At 37.6% G+C, this 22,287-nt stretch overlaps 1 long non-coding RNA gene across 1 annotated transcript; it reads left to right on the forward strand.

Annotated features, from left to right (window-relative positions):
* The first annotated feature begins 2,641 nt into the window (after positions 1–2,641).
* LOC142164720 (uncharacterized) lies at positions 2,642–5,245 on the forward strand. Its single transcript, XR_012695665.1, has 2 exons — positions 2,642–2,828; positions 4,637–5,245. It is a non-coding gene; the product is annotated as an uncharacterized LOC142164720 (long non-coding RNA).
* Positions 5,246–22,287: the final 17,042 nt, after the last annotated feature.

The raw sequence follows: 22,287 nt of genomic DNA on the forward strand, positions 1-22,287 counted from the left end.
GAAGCCTCCAATTATTGCATGTAGAGTTTTGAACACAATAGGACCATTCTTTAGAGTCATCCACACTACTCAAACCGTAGTTAGATTGATTAAATGAACCGAACAACATGTGCTTCATTAGCACTCCGACACTGCAGAATGTGACCTCATTCCAATATAACCAAGCAACTTCTTGCCCTATGCACCGGGCATTCCTTATCAACCACAACTCAAGTCATTCCCCGATTCTCGTACACCCATAAAGCATAACATAGCCTTTATTGAAATTTCCTTTACTTGAGCCATAACTGATTCACAAATGTGCCTCGAACTGGGACCATTAGAGCATATAACCGTGCAATCAACTATTCAATAGCGGACTCCCCCACTTGGCTCAAAGCCATAGGTCAAACACGCACCATAACTCATAACACATATGTTTTATTGCTCCCATAATACCATAGTGAGATTAACTCAATCCTTCATAAGCTCGTAGAACACAGACCATTTGGTACTTCATATCTTCTACAAATCTCGTATTTACTCTCATAACAATTAAACCCACTCTCTTAAGCGACCCAAATTAAATTCACATATATATATTTCACTTGTAAATGGGATCTTCTAACGGACAACATAAAGATCACACAACTCCAGAACACTTTGCAGGAGATAACCCACCTGCTCCGCCTTAACTAACATTTATGTATACTTTCTACCATCATAAATTGTACGCAGTCACTTAGTCTTCTTGAGTCTGAACTCATACCGCTACATGGATTTTTTTTAATTCACTCACAACTGGGAAACATGAAAAGATTCTTCACACGGCTATAACTCAGGGCTATACCTCAAATCAAGATGGAATTCAAGCACCTAATAGTTCTTTTATCCTCCAGCAGACCCTTCTTGTCGTTTCCAAATCATATGAATACATCTCGCAGTACTAACATACTCATCACATAGTTACTCAACCGTCACTTCCACTAATAGGGACAATACCGAACATATAAGTTTAAAATACTTGCTCACACAATCAGCACCTCGGTGCTCAAGCCATAGGCAAAGATCTGGCCTCAAGTCCTTCAGACTGGCCCAACATCAACTTACAGAGATCACACCTCGCCCCTCGATCGGGATATCACAAACCATCAAGGCACATCTGATACTGAGAGATCATCCACGCATACGAACACGTGGAAGGAATTCAAAGAGTTACATTTCAAGCTGAATCAAAGGACGCACGATAAGAATTCAAGAATGTGAAGTTTTCCTAAAGGTTCTGCAGCCTCTCGAGGATAAATATAGACGTCTCCGTACCGATCCGCAAGACTCTACTAAACCTGCTCATGACTCGTGAGACCTATGTAACCTAGGCTCTGAAACCAACTTGTCACGACCCCAAACCGGCCCAGTTGTGATGGCGCCTCTCATGAAGACAAGGCCATCCGACACAACACTCACCTTAACCCTTCAAGCATTAAGAGTCATTTTTAAGTCTTTAAATTAAACAATGTTTCATAATAAAATCCTAGAATAATAGTGTGGAATAAAATACCAGTCTGACATCGGGGTGTCACTAGTCATGAGCAACTATCAAGGTCTGAATACAACAAAAGTCTAAAAATGTACTAAATACAGTAACAACAATGAGGGGAAGGAAGCGGTGCTGCGAACGTCATGCAACCACCTTGCTAACTCTGATGACTCCACGACTGAGCTATCAACACCCGCTACCGGGTTCCGATATGCCTAAATTTGCATACGAGATGCAGGGAGTAATGTGAGTACTCCAACCCAGTAAGTAATAAGAGTAAATAAAGGCTGAGCAGTAGGAAACAATGAATCCACATTTACGCTGGGTTCAATAAACACAACAGACTTTCAAATCATAATACGAGTCAATATTCCCTTTTAAAATCCAGCTTTTAGTAAAAATCATCTTGAAATACCTTCCAACAGTTTCAGTAGGGGTTCAATACCATTTAAAATAATTATAGAGATTAAAGTCATAATCGGCCCCTCGGGCAAAACATAGTTATTAAAACAGCCCCTCGGGCAAAACAGTAATCACAAACACTTCATAACTTTAAAATCTCAGTGGAAATAACCAATGTCAAATCAGTGATTAATTTCTGAACATCTCATAAACCCCAGTTTAAATAAAAGTTGTTTTAAAATATTTGTGCAACTTTCCGACAGAGGCTCAATATAAAGATGAGAGAAAACAGTCAATAAATCAACATATTCGATAGAAACTCATTTTAGGAGGAGTGAAATCAATAAGTCCATAAACAGGCCTCTCAGGAAAAACACCCACTACTAGAAAATGACTTTATTGGAACAGGTATTGTGCAACGGTTTTGTAACTGTTACAATAGATCATATATTAAAACGGTTAGACCGTCCTAATAGAGTCAAAAGGTGTTTGGAACACTTCTGAAGAACAAACATTTCAATAGTATAATAACCGTTACTATAAGTGAATATATGGAGACGGTTTGTAAAAGCGATACCACAGAGTTACATGTGGGAACGGTTCTATAAAATAAAAGTATATTGGGACAGTTTACTTTTCCCTCCTTACTTTCCCTCCTATATTTTTATTTTTATTAAAAACATTGACCCCACTAATATTTTAATAACTCTTTAATATTTGACATAGAAGGTTCTGTCACTCTGTCTAAACTCTCAGTCTCAAAATTAAACCTTGAACACCGTCTCTCTCAACCTCAACCTAGAACACATCGACCTCACCATCAATGGACTCTGTCGACCAGCTCCGGTGACGGACGGCAACTGCCGGTGATTGACGACCAGTTTCGGCTAACATACGAGCAATCTCCGAGGTAGGCTATCGATTTTCCCCTGTTTGATGTTTGTATACCTATTCAATTTTCTCTTTCTTTTTTCCCTTATGTTTTCTTTAATTTGGCGTTTGGGTTTCTTCTCCTTAAGAATAGGAGCGCTTTTGGCCTCAGTTGCATCATTGTTTTCGACTCCAATGGCGTTGTTGTTATTGTTGTTGTTTGAAGGTCTTTGCTTCTGCTTTGTTTGTATTACATGATACATTTGTGATTCTAGTTTGCAAAATTGGGGGATTTATTTGTTAGGTTTTGATTTTCTGTTTGAAACCATGAGATTTTTGTTCGATGTTTGCTATCGATGTTTGATCTTCGTGTTTGATCTTCCTGTTCGCTTTCTTGGTTATTCAGAAAAATCTTTTCGCTGCTCCTTTTTTCTTTCTCTGGTAATATTTTTGATAAACATATTCTTTTACTTCTGTTGAATTATGCTTGTGTTGCTTTCACTTAAAATGTTGAGATTCGTTCATGTCTGTGCTTTAGTCTAATGGGTAAGTGTTTGCCTTCACGTCTATTAGACATTGGGGTTATTCTTCTCAGACAAATTGCTTGCCTTTCTGAATATACAGATTCAAGAAAAAATGATACAGATTGAAGAAAAATTGCTATTTGAATGATGATGCAATTTTTATTTGTAAAAAGAAAAGGAATTATATATTGATGTCCTTTCGTCATTTCAAGAGTGTTTCTTCCTTTTCTGGTTCTTTAATTTATGAACCTTATTTCCAAAATCACTTAGTCAAAGCTTCACTTAAATAGTATCGAAAACTTTTACAAAATTATTTTACTACATACCTTATGATACACGTGCAACGCACTTGCCGAGAGACTAGTCATACTATTCTAAAAGTGGGAAGGTCCTAAAGTCAAAGTTGAATTATCAAAATATCCATCAAAAACTAAATGGCAATTTTACCCTTCTCTTAATTTTATCCAACAAATTATTAATAAGGCTGTAATCAGCCAAATAGTCTGAATGAGGGTACTAAAGAGTTGTAACAGATAAGGGTAACGAAGAGTTGCATCATAGCTAAGAATCAAATAATTGTCCCCTTGTTCACTTCTGTACATCGAGTCTCTGATTTCTTTTACCAGAGTTCTGTCTTTCTAGCTTATTTTGCTTGCTAAGTTTCACCTGTTGCTTTCTTAATTTGTCTCATCTTCATTGCATATTCTTTCTTATTCAGTGAAGAATTGATAAAATCATAATTGCTCAATAGCTTGCATGACTGCATAACCAACAGAAGCATGGAAAACATATAAATTTTCATGCATTTTCCCTTGATGACATTGCCTCTAAGGAATGATAAACTTACTGGAGTATCTCCAACGACAACAATGTTCACTCTTTGACCAGTGACCTCACAAAGTGATTATGTTCTCTTCTTTTTTTATCCTTAATGTCTATATCAATTGAATCATTTGGTTCAAGATTCTCATGAGTTCCTTTATATGATCTCTGCAGTTTTAATTAATTTAAATTGTTAATATAATGGGGCATGATCTTACAATTATTTGTCTTAAAATAGAAATAGTAAGGTTTGAATATTGTAGAAAAGAGTAATCAACCTTAAGAAGACAATTATACCAAGCTAACTGATATCAGAATGTATAAAGGATATGGAAAGATCACAAATAGCTAGAAGAACAGACATAGAGTTGGTCGAAAAATCTATTTTTTTTATTTTATTCAGAAAATATCTGAAGATTACACGAGAATACTAGCTTTTGGTACATTTATGTCTTTCCTCTCTTGGACATCATCAAACCTTTGCCTTCTTATTTTTTCTCAGGGTGCTGCTCGCAAATTAGCTACATCATCAAAAAGAATATAGAGGTCGTTGAATCTGTTGGTGTAGTAGCGAAGCGAGTGAAGCTGCCAGCCTATTTAATTAAAAAAGAAGGGATCATTGCACTTTTATTAAAACACGACCAGCAGCAACAGCGACTAGCGTTCCCTTTTCAACTTCAACAGAGATTCAGTGGCAACAGGTATGTGATGATTTCTTCCTCCTCCTCCTTCTCCTCCTCCTTCTTCTTCTTCTTCTTCTTATTCTTCTTCAGCGTCCAAATAGCAGTGAAATACTGGCGATTTTTTTTTACCTTCGATTCTTCTTTCTAAGTCTTCTCCTCTTCGCTAAAATGCTGCCTAGTTCTTCTTTCATTGTTTTTATGCCGCCCAGTTTTAACAGAATGGTATATTGCCCTTCCTCTGAATATCATAAGGAGGTTCAACTTCGGAATACATGTTAGGAGGTTCAACTTCGGAATTCATGGTTAGGAGCAGTTTTCTAAGTATTTCCCACTGATGATATGTATCTATTAAGTTATTATTTTCTGGGGGTGAACTGGGGTGCAAAAGACACTATTCATTACTAACTAGTAAAGGGCTGCAAGATGAACTAGGGTGCAAAAGGCACAATTTCTCAGTTGAAAAAGCTACCTAAATGCACAACCACAGGGCCTTGAGCTTACTAATCCCAAAAGCTGGTGTACATATCAGAAAGGTGAACATATCAGAAAGGTGAAAAAGCTACAAGTATGCTTATATCTTTTTTGTTGAAACTTTATAAAATTAAAGCATCATAGTAAACCATTTAATACAACTAAATGTAATGAAACTGGCTCTCCCTAGTTTCCAAATGGTGCAGTATGAAACCTAATGATGCAGAAAAAGCAGATTGATTCCTTTTCTCCAGTAAGTCCTTAAATCCAAAGTCCAAGCAATTCCTTTTAAAAGCCAGATCCAAAATCTGTGGTTTCATTTGGATGCTACGTTCTCTGATGGCACTGCTCCCCTCATTGACTATCGATTTTATCACGCTCAAAATGAAATGGAAGAAACTAGTGCTTAGTGAGTCCGTAGATGCATTTGCGTCTATCATGGGGCTTTGCATCTATCATGGGGCCTGGAACTTTTTGTATACAAACTCATCTATTTTGTATACAAACTCATCTATTTTGACTTTTGAATTGTTTGACCAAACAATGTATCCATATTTTGTTTTTGTATATGGATAATGCTAGTTGGATATGGTGTAAACAATTTCATAGAATAGGAAACTATTTCTCATTTTGCTTCCATAAATATCAGAAATTACAATTTGTTGCAATAGAGAATATAACCGTTCCAATAGACCTAGCAAATAATAAGAGCAACCCTTGATAACTGTTCCAATATGTTATAATATCTGTTGCAATAGGGGTACTGATAATTGTTTCAATATATCACACAAACCGTTGCAATATATCATGAAAATCGTTGCAATAGACTTAAAAAAATCAGCTGTATTATTTTACCAGGACGGTTTATAACCGTCCCAAATGAAAAGGAAACCGTTCCAGTAGATAGAATAGTGGTAGCAGTACAAACCGTTCCAATACCCTATCTATGGAGACGGTTTGTAAAATGTTGCAAATAAACGTTCCAATAGACCTATTGTAACACTGAATCCCGGAACGCGTCCAAATCCGTCCCATTAGCCCTATAAGGACGGTTAGCTTATTTATTTTAACAGTTTTCGAAGGGTTGCCATAGCTCCAATTTCTAGTAGTGACCACTCATATGTATGTATATATCTATCGCCCCTCGGGATAGCCTCTCTGTCACTCGTGACTCAACTCTTACCAATCAGTACTAGCACTCAGCATTCACGCTCAATTGGTACCATATAGTAACCGATGCGGCGTGCAGCCCGATCCATGCATCGTTGTGGCGCACAGCCCGATCCATATAAATATTCAACTGTGCTCACTGGGGGTGTGCAGACTTCGGAGGGGCTCCTACAGCCCAAGCGCTATATTGCTGCGGCGCACAACCCGATCCATATAAGTATCGCTGTGGCGTGCAGCCCGATCCATATAAATATCGTTGCGATGTGCAGCCCGATCCATAGATATATAATCCTCACAACTAGGCTCTCGGCCTCTATCAGTCATTAACCTCACCATCAGACTCTCAGTCTATCTCAGTCATCAATCTCACAATCAGACCCTCGGTCTATCTCAGTAAATCAGGGAACTCATGCCAAAACAATTTCCACATATTAAGAATATAGTGATAAAGCCAGATTTGAGTAATAAACAGGTAAAGCATGACTGAGAATATGCTTTCAAACAAATAGAGTGAGGAAAGATAGAAAAAATGCCCCTAAGGGTCTCAACAAGTCGGCACAAGGCCCCAAACATGGCATATATCCCAAAAATATAGTAATGTCAAACAATTTACTATCAAATATGCATTAAAATATTTGTTTGGGATGGACTACGTCACAATCCCTAGCGGTGCTCTACCCCACGCTCGTCATCCAGCGTGCAAGTCACCTCAAAGTAACACAACAACGTATAATCCGGGGTTTCAAACCCTCAGGACAGTATTTACAATCATTACTTACCTCGAACCGGCTAATCCTCTAGCTCGTGATGCCTTTATCTCTCAAATCGACCTCAGAATGCCTCGAATCTAGCCACAATAATTCGATTCAGTTAATAAAAATTATAGGAGTTAATTCCATATGAAGTTCTACATTTTCCATTAAAAATCCGAAATTGCACTCAAAATTCGCTCGTGGGCCCACATCTCGGAACCCGTAAAAAATTACGGAATATGAAACCTCATCCAACCACAAGTCCAACCATACCAATTTTACTAAAATCCGACATCAACTCGACCCTCAAATCTTCAAATTAAACCAAGAGTGTTTTCAAGATTTTCCCAACTAAAATCACCAATTAAATGCCAAAACTAGTAATAGATTCGGGTAATCTAACCAAAATTAAGTTAAGAACTCTTACCCCGTTGTTTTCTTTGAAAATCTCCTGAAAATCGCCTCTCCCCGAGCTCTAATTTGGTTAAAAGGGAAAATGAGATTCATCCCATTTTTCAGAACTTAACATTCTGTCCGATACTGTTCACACTGTTCACGGGTACTGTTCATGGGGAATTCACGGGGTATTGTACACGGTACTGTTCACGGGGTACTGTACATGATAACAACCGTGAACTCGTCAATCAAAAACCCATTCCCACATTGAGTTTGCATTCTTTTGAAAAACCCCATAGCTTTTCTAGGGAACCCGTGATGAGTTAAGCTTGAAATGATTGAGTTATAGCTCACAGCATTTGGATCAGGCATTACATCGAGCAGCTGGAAGGTTTTCTCAAAAAGACCCTTTTGAGAGTAAGCTGACAGCATTGTGTTCCAAGATTGGGCGTTCTTCTCCGACAGTTCATTAAAGGTCTGTTCCGCATACTCTATGGAACAACATTTAGAGTACATGTATATCAGACGGGTGGGAGGAATGTATTAAAGGTTAATGCCGTCTTGATCAGACGGGAGTGTATGAGTCTCCCAAGCTTGAGATCATTAGTTCGGATGCAGTTTGAAAGGAGGCGCGCGAAGTGATGCACAGGCTCAGCAGATATTGCTTCACTTGATTGCATGAGAGCAGATTATTTCTATAATTAACAAAAATATTCAGGATTAGCAAGGGAAGAATATGTCGCAGAATGCATGAAATAATCATATATTTGAAATCTTATGGATTTTCACATTGGTTGTGATTTGCGAATTTAAAATTTTCGTGACAAATATTTTTGTCGACTTATCATGATTTATTTAGTAATAGTTCCAAAATTGCGATAGGGAATTGTAGCTAATATAGAAAACATGTACATTTAATTCTTGTTGAAACAATATTAGGTAGTACTAATTTCTTTATTTGGAAAACGGCTTAAAGTACCCATATCGTATGCTAAATGGTTTATAAAAATCCCGTCCATCTATTCGTCTAAAAATATATATTACGTTAATTCTATTGTCAAAATTACACCGCGACTAATGACACTTCATGTGGGCCTCTCATTAAATGATGTGACATTCTTTCATTTGTCCACGTAACTCAGTGGGGATAAAATTATATTTGGGTAAATTTCGACCCATTTAACCGATCCGACTCCCTTTTTTATGTGGGTCAACTCTCCGTACAGTGCAACTGCCGTGAACAGTAACGCAGTCGTGCTTTAATGCACACTGCTCCGCCATCCGTCAGTGAAAAGCCACCGGACCACCACCAAAAGATGCGCCTTCCAGTTGCGCACTAACCTCAGCAAACCATTTCCCCAAAAAATTCCCCAGCTGCTATAGATTTGCAAAATGGTGTTGGAATTACTGTAGCACAAAATCGCCTGGTCCCTCGTTTCTGGGTCAAATTGAGCCATTCCAAGCACTGGGGATTCTTCTCCAGGTCCATGAGCCCGTTTGGATTGACTTAAAAAAAGTGGCTTTTAAGTATAAGGGCTTAAAAGCACTTTTTAAGTGCTGAAGTTTGTTTTATAAATAAGCAGTTAAATGTTTGGATAAAAATGCTGAAACTTAAAAAAAGTTATTGAAGTGTTCGGTAAATAAGTGCTGGTAAGCACTTGTTTTTGTAAAATGACTGAAATATCCTTAAAGCTGTTAACACTATAAAGAAAATGATTAATATTTTATTCTAAATTAATACATATACAAAAAAATTATATTTTAGTTCATTTTCAATTTAAACTGATTGCCTAAATATAAATTATTTATTTAAATAACATGCAATAATCTATTATTTCACCAAAATATATTTTTTCGTCTCATAGCTTCAAATTCTTTGTTAACATGTAGACTCATTGAAAATTTTGATTTAGAATATAGTTTCACCAATTTTAAAAAATGAGGGATTCAACAGCAATCTTTTAAAAAAAAATGTTATGGAACTAAAAAAGAAACTAAAACAAAACAAATAGTTCGGCGGTGATGGAATTTGGAAGGCGCAAATTGGAAATGGCAAAGGAAAGGAGAAAAAGAAAAGATTATGGAATTTGGAAGGCAGTGATTGAAAATGGCGGAGGAAAGGAGAAAAAGAAATGATTGGGTATTTTGGAAATTATACATAAGTATCAGGGATATCAGTGTAAAATACTTGGTTAAAGAGGAGTGGCTTTTAAGCTAGAAAAAAAAAGTTGGGATTACCCAACTCATCACTTTTGGCTTAATTTGGACCTTTTGACTTAAAAGCATTTGACCTTTAAGTTGATTTTAAGTTTGCCAAACGCCTCAACCAGCTTTTAAGCCCATCCAAACAGGCTCTATATTTGGGTAAATTTCGACCCATTTAACCGATCCGACCCTCTTTTTTATGTGGGTCAACTCTCAGTACAGTGCGACTGCCGTGAACAGTAACGCAGTCGTGCTTTAATGCACACTGCTCCGCCGTCCGTAGGTGAAAAGCCACCGGACCACCACCTAAAGATGCGCCTTCCAAATGCGCACTATCCTCAGCAAACCATTTCCCAAAAAAATTCCCCAGCAGCTATAGATTTGCAAAATGGTGTTGGGATTACTGTAGCACAAAATCGCCTGGTCACTTGTTTCTGAGTCAAATTGAGCCATTCCAAGTATTGGGGATTCTTCTCCAGGTCCATGAGCCCGTTTGGATTGACTTAAAAAAAGTGGCTTAAAAGCACTTTTTAAGTGCTGAAGTTTGTTTTATAAATAAGCAGTTAAATGTTTGGATAAAAATGCTGAAACTTAAAAAAAGTTATTGAAGTGTTCGGTAAATAAGTGCTGGTAAGTACTTGTTTCTGTAAAATGACTGAAATATCCTTAAAGCTGTTAACACTATAAAGAAAATGATTAATATTTTATTCTAAATTAATACATATACAAAAAAATTATATTTTAGTTCATTTTCAATTTAAACTGATTGCCTAAATATAAATTATTTATTTAAATAACATGCAATAATCTATTATTTCACCAAAATATATTTTTTCGTCTCATAGCTTCAAATTCTTTGTTAACATGTAGACTCATTGAAAATTTTGATTTAGAATATAGTTTCACCAATTTAAAAAAATGAGGGATTCAACAGCAATCTTTTAAAAAAAAAATGTTATGGAACCAAAAAAAAACTAAAACAAAACAAATAGTTCGACGGTAATGGAATTTGGAAGGCACAAATTGGAAATGGCAATGGAAAGGAGAAAAAGAAAAGATTATGGAATTTGGAAGGCAGGGATTGAAAATGGCGGAGGAAAGGAGAAAAAGAAATGATTGGGTATTTTGAAAATTATACATAAGTATCAGGGATAGTAGTGTAAAATACTTGGTTAAAGAGGGGTGACTTTTAAGCTAGAAAAAAAAAGTTGGGATTACCTAACTTATCACTTTTGGCTTAATTTGGACCTTTTGACTTAAAAGCATTTGACCTTTAAGCTGATTTTAAGTTTGCCAAACACCTCAATAAGCTAAAATATGACTTAAAAGCTGGTCAAAACCAGCTTTTAAGCCCATCCAAACAAGCTTTATATTTGGGTAAATTTCGACCCATTTAACCGATCCGACCCTTTTTTTTATGTGGGTCAACTCTCCGTACAGTGCGACTGCCGTGTGTGAGCACGTGATTTTTGCCTCAAGAAAACTACTCCAAAATAAATCAAAAAATAAAATAAATCTCTTTTACTGTGCAATTTTTAGAATTTGGGTGGTGTTTGTTAATTATTTGTGTTGTCCGTAAATGTTTGCTTTGTTATAATTAAACAAAAAATAAAATAAAAATACATGTTTCATGCATATCTAGGATTTAATTATGCATTTAATAATTGTTTTAAAAAAATAAAATTACAAAAAAATATGTATTTATTCTATTTTTAATGTTCCACTGTGTGATTAATGTTTCGTCTATGTGTTAATAGTTGTTAAAAAAAAGGTAATTAATATCTTTGTAAGGGTAATTTTGTTCTTATAATTTTAATTAGGATTTTAATAATTAAGGATAAATTTAGGAAATGGAAAATTGGTTGAAAAATTAAAAAAAATCGGACCTGGATTAAAATCCAGGCCCAAACCAATTAATCTCCTCACAGCCCAATCCAAATACCCATGTCCGGTCCAATACAACCAAATCCAAACGACGCCGTATGGGCACTTCAAATCTGGGCCTTTGATTCGTTTCAATCAAACGGTCCAGTTCAGCCATTGCTTAAATGAAACGACGACGTTTTACGCTGTCAGATCTGAACCGTTTATCTATCTTGATCCAACGGCCTCAAGAACTCATCCAAACCCGATCCATATCACCCCCGGGCTGACCCCTTTCCCCCAACTTTAACCAAACGATGTCGTTTGGTTAAGTGAATTGATCTCAACTGTACATCTTAATTGATCCAACGGATGAGATCAATCCACACCCCAGTCCCCCAAACCAAACACCCCACCCCCGGTCCTGTTCATCATCTCTTTCAAAGAGATCTGATGAACTCCGCCCTTCACCACCGAACACCGCCTACCGGAAATCGCCTCACGGCGGTTCCGGTAGTCCAAACCACCCCACTTTAACACCCTCGACACCTCTCAACCTCCCCGTTCCAATTCCATAACCCATATACCTCGAATCAGGCCCCAATGTCTCGAATCTTCGATTGAAGGTTGGCCTGAAAAACCAACTTTCTCCGATGACCTCCAAAATAACACCACAGCTTCCCCTAAATACCCTCACCACGGATCTGTTAGTTGCATGGCTCGAATCCTACTAGAACTGCTCGAATCTTCATTTGAAGATTCGAGTAAAACCTGACCCTACCCCAACCTACCTCAAACTCACACCAGTTACCCCCCTGACCTCCCTCGTGCCTAGAATACCGTTGGTTTGATTCGAATCTGCCCAGAAGTGTTCGGATTTAAGATCCAAAAATCTGAAACCCTAAAATTTTCCAATCTTGGAATTTTTCCTATTCAAGTGAAGGATTGAGGTCTAAGAGACTTTAATCGAAGTATTCTCAACTGAGAATACTTCGAATAAAGTCTGTTCAGTCTCAAAAATGTCTGAATCCAAGTTGAGTCTGTGTTTGAATAAATTTGAAGATTCAGAGGTATTTTTTCTATTTCTTATGTGTATTCTACGTGTATTTTATGTTTGTTTCATTAGTCTGTGTAATTTTTCCATCATTTATTGTTATTCTGTCTCATACCCGTCTATATGATCAAAATATGAAACTGTTTCTGTTGGTTGTGATTATTTACAATGTGAGTAATCGACTCGATTAAGTTCGTCGATTAGTTATATTATGAATTCTTGTTTATGATAAATACTAATTGAAACAATCTGTTTACTTATTGTTTGTTGACAATTGTTATAGATAGTCAGTTAATTAGTCTTTTAAATCATGCTTATTTGTAAATCAATGAGTCCGTCAAATGGATGTTGTGTGTACTGATTTCTGGGCAGTTAGTTTCAGGTAATGCATACACTGACAATGCCCATGCACTTATGCTAAATTCAATTTCAATTCAGATTTTTGTTCTGTTAAGTTCTATGTATTGTTAATATGTTTGTGTACGAGTCCAGTGTTCAAACTGAATTTAGTTTTGTCCATCAGCTATTAGACCTTGGTTTTGTTAGATCAATTAGCTATCAGTGAAAAGACAGAATGTTTGTTTGATTTAGGAATTGATATTAGCTGTTTTAAATCATGATGATAATTAGGTTTGAACAGATTTTTTTTATCTGGTTGGTAATAGATTCTGATTTTTAGTTTAAAGACTGTAATAACAGTAGGATTCAGGGGCATTTCTGGGAATGAAACAGATAAAACAGTGAGGGTAATATGTTAATAGTAGTGTGCTGAAAGTGGAATGTTAGTGACTGTTAATTTAATGGGATAATGGGAAACAAAGGGTAATGGAATGCTGGAAATTTGGAAAAAGTTCACTTAATGGGATTTAAAGTAGTCAAAAGCAGATTTTTGAATATGATTTTCTGATTTTAAAAGAAAGAAGGGGTCCAAGCTGCACTAAAAAAAAGAAAGGGGCAGACCTGTATAAATACAGGAAGCATGACAGATTTTAGAGGAGGACTTAAGATCAGATTCTAGACAGAGAGTTTGAAAAGAAAGAAAAGTTGAGATCTGATTTTTAAGGCATTAGGGGAATACACACAGAAATACATATACATAGAGAGAAAAATCTGGATAGAAGTTAAGAAAGGAAAACAGAAACAGTAAAACAGAATTCTACATCGGAAACTAGTATTGAAGCTGATTCTGTGTTTTGAAATTGAAAGTTTTTTTTTTCGGTCTGCTTTGTTCTAAGTCTCAAATCAGAAATATTATTCTTTCACTGAATCTGTCCGGATTTATTTGATCCCATTGTTCAGTTAAAATCTGAAGTTTCTTTAAAAATACTGTTACTGTGCATCTGGGTTCCTCGGGTCTTATTATTGCTCAAATCTGTGGAAATACTGCTATTCTGCTAGTTTTGTTGCTCAAATTTACTCCTTCTACCTTCATTTCCAGGTACATATCTTTTAAACTCATGTTGTGAAGAGTTTCAACATGACAAATAAACGAAGCTTGAATTGTAATTCTATCTTCTATTCGTTTAAGCTCATTAGTTTAAATTTCAGCTTTGTTTCATGTTGGTTAAATAGTAATATATTTTGACGTGATAACTATAAGTTAAATGTCATTTCTTGAAGTTTGTATAAGTGTTGTAATAAGGTTAATTTCAAAATTTTCATTAAGGGAAGATATAATTAAGTTGTCAAGGTAGGGAACATGGCATAAAGTTGGCCATTATTTAAATTTTATGGTGTTGTTAGCTAAATAAAGAGTAATGTAGAAATATCAAGAAAACTACATCACTAACCTCTGTTGTTAAATAAGGTTAAAAATGGTGTTGGTGGTGTTTTTCATATATAAGATAACAGATGTGTGTATGACCATTAGCGAAAGGTGATTTGATATAGCTCGTTACGATGTTAGAATGTTATGAATGTTTCTGACGTACAGTTAGGTTGCATGTAAGGCAATTTTATTGAATCGGTTTGTAAAATAATTCCTTTCTTATCAACTTGATGCCTATCTACCATCATAAACCAATTAACCAAACAATTACAATTTTTGATTAAAACCAAGTATATGAGAATGAGATGGGATGTATAAGCACGAATTGCAACATTTTATATCAATGGTATGTAGAAATAGAGTTTGCATTAAATAAAATAATGAACTTTTTTCGAAAACATCTCTTCCTTTCATAAATCAATTTTTTTTAGTTTCATACGCAATTCATTTTTGGCACATAGGTATTGCATTTACGAGAAAAATGGTAGTATTAATTACTCGTTGTTCATTTTTATTCCATAAATACAAATGGTTTTTGCGGAATATAATTCATAAAATATATATATATATATATATATAATCTGTGGTTGACACCCAATAAATTGAGAATTCTCTTCAAGAAATTTAGAGGTGTCTCAAATAGTGATTTACCATGACCTTTCATATAAAAATAATAGGGATGTAATAAACCATTTGTAAACAAATTTACACAACCATCAAGAATATTTTTGTGATTAGGGATACGTTCGCGTAACCTGATTATATTTCTAAAGCAATTCGGATTATGCGTTCGCGCAACTTCGAGTGAACATTTTAATAAAAAAAAATTCTCCGAGGATGTCAAAATAATTTCATATGACCCGAGATGTGCAGATAACTGTTTAATCATACAAGGGCGACGGCGTTTTTAATGTTACTTTTAACTTCGAACATATGATTTTTTTTAATAAGAATATAAAAAATATTATCAACCTTTTGTGTACACGTATGCGTGACACGATTCTCTGCAATTATAAAAGGTATATAATACGAATATACGTACGCGTAATTCGTTTATATAATTGTAAACAATAAACAAAAGCGGTAACAAAATCATGCAATAAAAATGTATTTAGTAAAATCAAGATAATTAAGCCAAGAATAAAAACAGTTGAGCGACCGTGCTAGAACCACGGAATTCGGAAATGCCTAACACCTTCTTCCGGATTAACAGAATTCCTTACTCAAGATTTCTGGTTCGCATAATAATAAACAGAGTCATATTCTCCTCGATTCAGGGGTTAAAACTGGTGACTTGGGACGCCTTAAAATTCCCAGGTGGAGACTCTGAAACAAATAAACAAATCCCGTTTCGACTGTCCTTCAATTGGAGAAAACTCCTTACGCGCCCTGCGGGTGCGGAAAAAGGAGGTGCGACAGCTCTTGCGACTTTGCTGGGGATTGGAGTGCTGCCGATATGACTGTAACCCAGAACCACTGGTTCAGGGTTTAAAGAATTCGAGCTTAAAATAACTGTGATAATTGGCTTGTTTACTATATGATTTTCAACTGTTTATATGCTAATATGCTAAATGTTGCTTTTTACCGCTTTAATATTATTTGAATTGTGAATATATACAACTGCTACGAAACCCCCTTCTTTCTGAGTCTTCTGAATTTATGGTGTACACGTGCACGTGACCCACCTTTCTGTTAAAGTCATACCAAATAAGACGGAGTTGGGACAAGTAACTAGGCCGGGCAGACTTTCGTGCTCCCGGTACGTTGCCCCCACTTCGGCTCAAACTGTCTGTTTGGGTAAGCCAGGTTTAGAACAATATGCCTCAGGTTTTTACCTAGAATAACTCAGCCATGTACCGGATCCCTAGTAGGAACGTCTATTTGCATCATGCACATCTGACCTTGGAGACTCAACACAGGGGTTGGGTCTGTCTAGGACAGGTGAACCCGAAATAAAAAGACCATCCTGATGCATCCTACTTGCTACCTGTGCATTCATTTGCCTCGAACATGCTTGTTGACCAGCTTAATTGAAATCATTGTGAGAACCGAGGAATAAAATGAGTTGTTTTTAAAAATTCCCAAAAATAGTTTTAAATCTTGAAATAAAGGTGTTTTATAAATAAAAAAAAAATTGAAAAAGATTTTTTTTAAGTGTATATTTTCAAAATGAGTCTTGACTTTATTAAAATTAAATTTCAGATACAAAATGAGCACCACACAAAACCCCCCATCCACGAATACAGAAGAGTTTCTATTTCAGCTTCAAATGTGGTGGTATGAATTAGGCGAAGATGGTCAAAAATGGGTCGTCAAGCATTTGGGAAATCTCACGGATATTATGAAAGTTAAACCCCGTGATGATCTGATTGCGGCGTTAGTAACTTTTTGGGACCCTGTTCACAATGTCTTTCGTTTCTCTGATTTCGAGCTTACTCCTACATTAGAGGAGATAGCTAGATATGCTGGTTTTGACGGAAGTCTAAGAAATCAAAGCTTGATATTCACAAAGGCTCCCTCGGTACATCGATTTTTCGGTCTTCTGAACATCAGTAATCATATCAGGAAAAGCAATGTCATCAACGGATGTTGTTCTTTCAACTTGTTATATTCAAGGTTCGGAAAGTCAGATGGATTCGAAATTCATGAGAAAGGCCTTACTAACAAGCAAAACAAAGACACTTGGCAGATTCACCGTCGCTTTGCCTTCATAGTGGCTTTTCTAGGAATCATGGTCTTCCCAAACAAAGAGCGAACAATTGATATTCGCACCGCAAAAGTTGTGCAAATCCTCACCACCAAGGAAAATCACACCCTTATCCCCATCATTCTCTCAGACATTTATCGGGCATTGACTTTATGTAAATCAGGAGCAAATGTCTTCGAAGGATGCAAAATTTTGTTGCAAATGTGGGTGATTGAACATCTCCAACAACAGCCCAAGATCATACAGTATGGGCCAAGCAATGGTAATTGCATCGAGAGTTATGAGGAAAGAACAAAAGATTATAAGTCCCCAGAAGGGATAGAAGCATGGGTATCTCATCTAAGGGCTTTAACGGCAAATCAAATTGAGTGGACTTTGGGATGGCTCCCGATGAGGGAAGTGATACACATGTCAACCTCAAATAGTTATTTGCTACTATTGGGATTAAGAAGCATCCAGCCATATGCACCCCTAAGAGTCCTAAGACAACTAGGGAGATACCAAGTAGTTCCTGATGATGAAGATTTGAGTATGCAAGTAATCGAATTACACCCAGAAGCCACTATTCCCGAGGCTCTAATTCAGCAGATGTGGAATGGATGTCGATACTTGAAAAGTGATACTCAAGTCCCAGACATTACAAAGGGTGAGATAAATCCTGGATATGCAAGGTGGTTTGGGAAACGGTCTCGCGTGGATGATGTACCAGAACCTAAGCTAAGAAGGCCAACAAAAAGACCCCATATTCAAAACTTTAATGATAAAATCCAAGAGCGGTTAATCTGGGGAGAAAAGGAAAAAGGGTACAAAGCAACTATCCATGCCCTAAAGGAAAATCTGAGGAGCCTCAGTCTAGAGAAAGATTTGCAAGCACAAGAAGCTTAAGGCGAGAAGAAGAGTCTAGCTTGTGAGAATGAAAATCTTCATGCTCGATTTCAGAAAATGAAAAAGGCTTCTGAAACGCCAATGAGGAGTTGGAAGGATCAAAAAACCATCGCCAATCTTTTTGAAAGAATGCAAGATTATGATTCCATTCTTGCTGCAAACGAAAGGGCGTTGAGCAAAGCAAAAGAAAGAATCCAACAATTAAACGAAGAAGCCAGATCTAATAAGGAACGCCAAGATAGACAATCCGAAGAAGACATGGCACAATTCAAGAAGGAAAACGACCATTGGATACGATCAGAAGACCAACTTCATGCACAACTAGAAGATGCAAGAAGATACAACAGAGAGCATCAATAAGCGGACATCGACAGAGAAAGAGCGCATGCAAGATTAGAGCAGGCCAGACTCCGAGCTCTATTAGAGTCAGCTCTAGATCGTGAAGACCGTGTCAGAGATATAGCCACCACTCGCCAGCAGCAACTGTAGAACCAAGACCAACGTCTTCAAGATTTCAGGACACAAATCCACGACCTGGCAATCTACACCTCTCAAAGTTATGTAAACTGCCAAGGAATGGATTATGAAAGGTTTACAGAGCATGCACCCACTTTTGCCCGTCATCTAGCAATGGAGTTGGAAAGGATGTATCGTACGCTGGGAGGTCATCCAGGTCAAGCCCCACATTGAGCAGATAATCCAATAATTGATAACAAAAGTGGAAAGTGGGGCATGTTGTGAGATGTTAAGAGTTGTATCTTTTATTTTGATTTAAGTATGTGTGTTTCAAACCATTTTCTTATAAGGTTTTCAAATGTAATGTCTGTTCATCTTTGTATAATGAATAAAAGTGTTTGCCTTATGTCCGAACTACGCAAGGTCTGATTCATGCGGGGGCATGATACGTAGGCAATCTCTATAAGATTCGACCACCACAATAAAAGATATATATTAAAAGTGAATAACAATAAAAATTTCAAGAAAGCTGGGACGATGCAAGCAACCGAGCAAATGCATAATAGAAAGGGATTATTTGTCTAGGAGCATTGCATCTCAACGTGTAATTATATATGTGTTAAACTCTCAAAACTAACAAGTTTGTTCATTTCCAGAATTCAAGCAGTTAGTTTCTCTAAAGAGTATACTGGCATATTATCATTATCACACGAGATCAAAAGGACCAATACCCGAAAATATGTCTATCCCAGATGTTGACACAGGTATTGAGCTAGAGGAGATGGATGTCGGGAAAATGAAAGAAGAGATGTTTAAACTCAAGCAGCAAATGGCTGAGATGTACCAAGCCTGGTCTACAGGACAGTTACCCCCATCTTACCCAACTAACCCTGCTCCATCAATGACCCAAACTCAGGATAATATTACCACTGAATTATCCCCAAATTTCCCCATTTACCAGCACTACCGAGGCACCACCTCTCAGACACCACAGTCTCCACCTCCGAAACCAGTTCCATACTTTCCTCCACCTGTGACTCCTGTTTTCGTAGCACCTCCCCCGGCTGCATTCCACAAATCTCCTAGTGAGCCTACATTCCAGGCCCAGGACAACCAATATTACCCCCCGGAGCCCACCCTCAAAGCCTCCGAAATCCATTCAACTGCTCCTCGTTTTGATCTCCCAACCGAAATTGACAAGCCAACCAAAAATGCTGAACAAGAAGAGATGTTCAGGAAAGTCAAAAGTCTAGAACAATCGTTCAGAGACATGCGAGGATTAGGTGGGCAAGTCAGTGTAGCATACAAGGATTTGTGCTTATTCCCAAATGTACAATTACCAGTTGGCTTCAAGATGCCTAAATTTGACCTATACAATGGGCACGGCGACCCAGTAGCCTACTTAAGGGGTTTCTGCAGCAAGATGCGAGGAGCTGGGGGAAAGGACGAATTATTGATGGCTTACTTCAGTCAAAGTTTAAGCGGATCAGCTTTGGAGTGGTATACACGCCAAGACCATGGGAGATGGTACACCTGGGATGACCTGGCAGAGGCATTCGCATACCATTTCCAATATAATCTGGAGATCATCCCATATCGACTATCTTTGACAAAATTTGAGAAGAAACACAATGAAAGTTTCAGAGAGTATGGCTTCCGGTGGAGAGAACAGGCAGCAAGGGTGGATCCTCCTATGAAGGAGAGTGAAATGGTAGACTACTTCCTCCAAGCCTTGGAACCAACTTACTATGCCCATTTGGTTTCAGCGGTAGGGAAATCATTCAACGAAGTAGTGAAGATGGGAGGTATGGTGGAAGAAGGCCTCAAGACAAATAAAATTATGAGCTATTGAGCAATTAAGGAAACTACTCAAGCTATTCAAGGCGGGGTAGGAGGAATCGGAAGAAAGAAGAGGGAGGAAGCAGCGGTAGTTGATTCAGGAATTTGGTCGGGACCCAGAGGTTCACCGCCTTACTATAATCAACAACGACCTCGCCAATCAACTTACCACTACAATTCATCCCAGCACTACTATCACCCTTCAGAGCCTCATTTTTCCATTAACCATGCACAAGCATACAATCAACCACATGTTCATACTAATTGGCGTGCTCCTGCCATACCAGGTACTTACCCACGAGCCTATCCCGGACCAGGTTTCAGGCCTAGGCCAGCATTCAGGGGAGAAAGGGAACAGAAAAAGAAAACCTACACTCCATTGGGAGAGTCTTACACTAGTTTGTTCCACAGGCTGAGACAGCTGGACATGCTAAGACCAATACAATCCAAGCTACCCAATCCTCCTCCAAAGAATCTGGACTACACCATTAGCTGTGAGTATTGTTCCGGTACACCAGGCCATGATACGGAAAAATGCTGGCATTTGAAAAATGCAATACAAGAGCTGATTGATACTAATAAAATCGAGGTTCAAAACCCCGAAACTCCCAATATCAACAGAAATCCAATGCCAGCCCATCAGGAGGCCAATATGATAGAAATCATACAAACTGATGAGGAGACAAAGAAGCCGTCACAAACTGTCATGATAATCAGGTCTCATGAAGCCAAGCTAGATAAGCAGTTAACAGAGGAGAAGCCGGTACCTAAGCAGAACAGAAATGGTGATGAACCATCTGTGGTAGTCGAAAAGGGGTCTCCGAGCAAAGTTGACACAAAGCAAGAAAGGCCGAAAGTGATAGTACCAGGGGTTGCCAAAAAACCCATTGTATTCGTGGAAGGAGCCCATACAGATCGGGTTATTATCACACCTGTAACCCAGCTACCAGTGATCAACAACAAGGCCATTCCATGGAACTATGAACGGGTGACTGTAATATACAAGGGAAAAGAAGTCAAGGAAGAAGTTTGTGAGGTGCAAGGCTTGACTCGTTCGGGAAGATGTTTTACTCCCGAAGAGTTAAGAAAAACTAAAAATAATCCAACACCAATAAAGAGAGCTGTGACTGAAGAAGAAGCGGAAGAGTTTTTAAGAAAAATGAAACTCCATGACTATTCTATTGTGGATCAATTGAAGAAGACGCCTGCTCAAACTTCATTGTTGTTATTACTGATCCATTCAGAGGAGCACCGTCTAGCTTTGATGAAAATCCTGAATGAGGCTCATGTTCCTGAAAAAATCTCTGTAAATCATTTGGGAAGAATAGCCAACAGAATCTTTGAGGCAAACAAAATTACATTTTCTGATGATGAATTGCCTGTGGAAGGTACTGAGCACAACAAAGCTCTTTACCTCACCGTGAAATGTGAAAACTCCGTAATAACCCGGGTATTGGTTGACAACGGATCAAGTGCAAACATCTGCCCTCTCTCCACTTTAAGCAAATTAAAAATCAAAGAGGAGAAGATCCAGAAGAATAGTATTTGCGTACGGGGGTTTGACGGTGGAAGCAGAGATTCATTTGGCAACATAGTGTTGGAACTAACAATAGGGCCAGTCGAATTTACAATGGAATTTCAAGTGTTGGACATAACTGTTTCTTACAACTTGTTGTTGGGTCGACCATGGATCCATGCTGCTAAAGCAGTCCCGTCAACACTACACCAGGCGGTCAAGTTTGGATGGGATCATCAAGAAATAGTTGTGCATGGGGAAGAAAGTTTAAATGCTCACAGCAGTGCCATTGTACCGGTCGAGGGAATAGAAAATGACCAGGGACCATGGGTATACCAAGTGTCCGATACAGTGTCGGTAGAGAAAATTCCAGAGGGGAAGTACCTTC

This window comes from Nicotiana tabacum, chromosome 10 (genome assembly GCF_000715075.1).
Source record: "Nicotiana tabacum cultivar K326 chromosome 10, ASM71507v2, whole genome shotgun sequence".
NCBI classification, from domain to species: Eukaryota; Viridiplantae; Streptophyta; class Magnoliopsida; order Solanales; family Solanaceae; genus Nicotiana; species Nicotiana tabacum.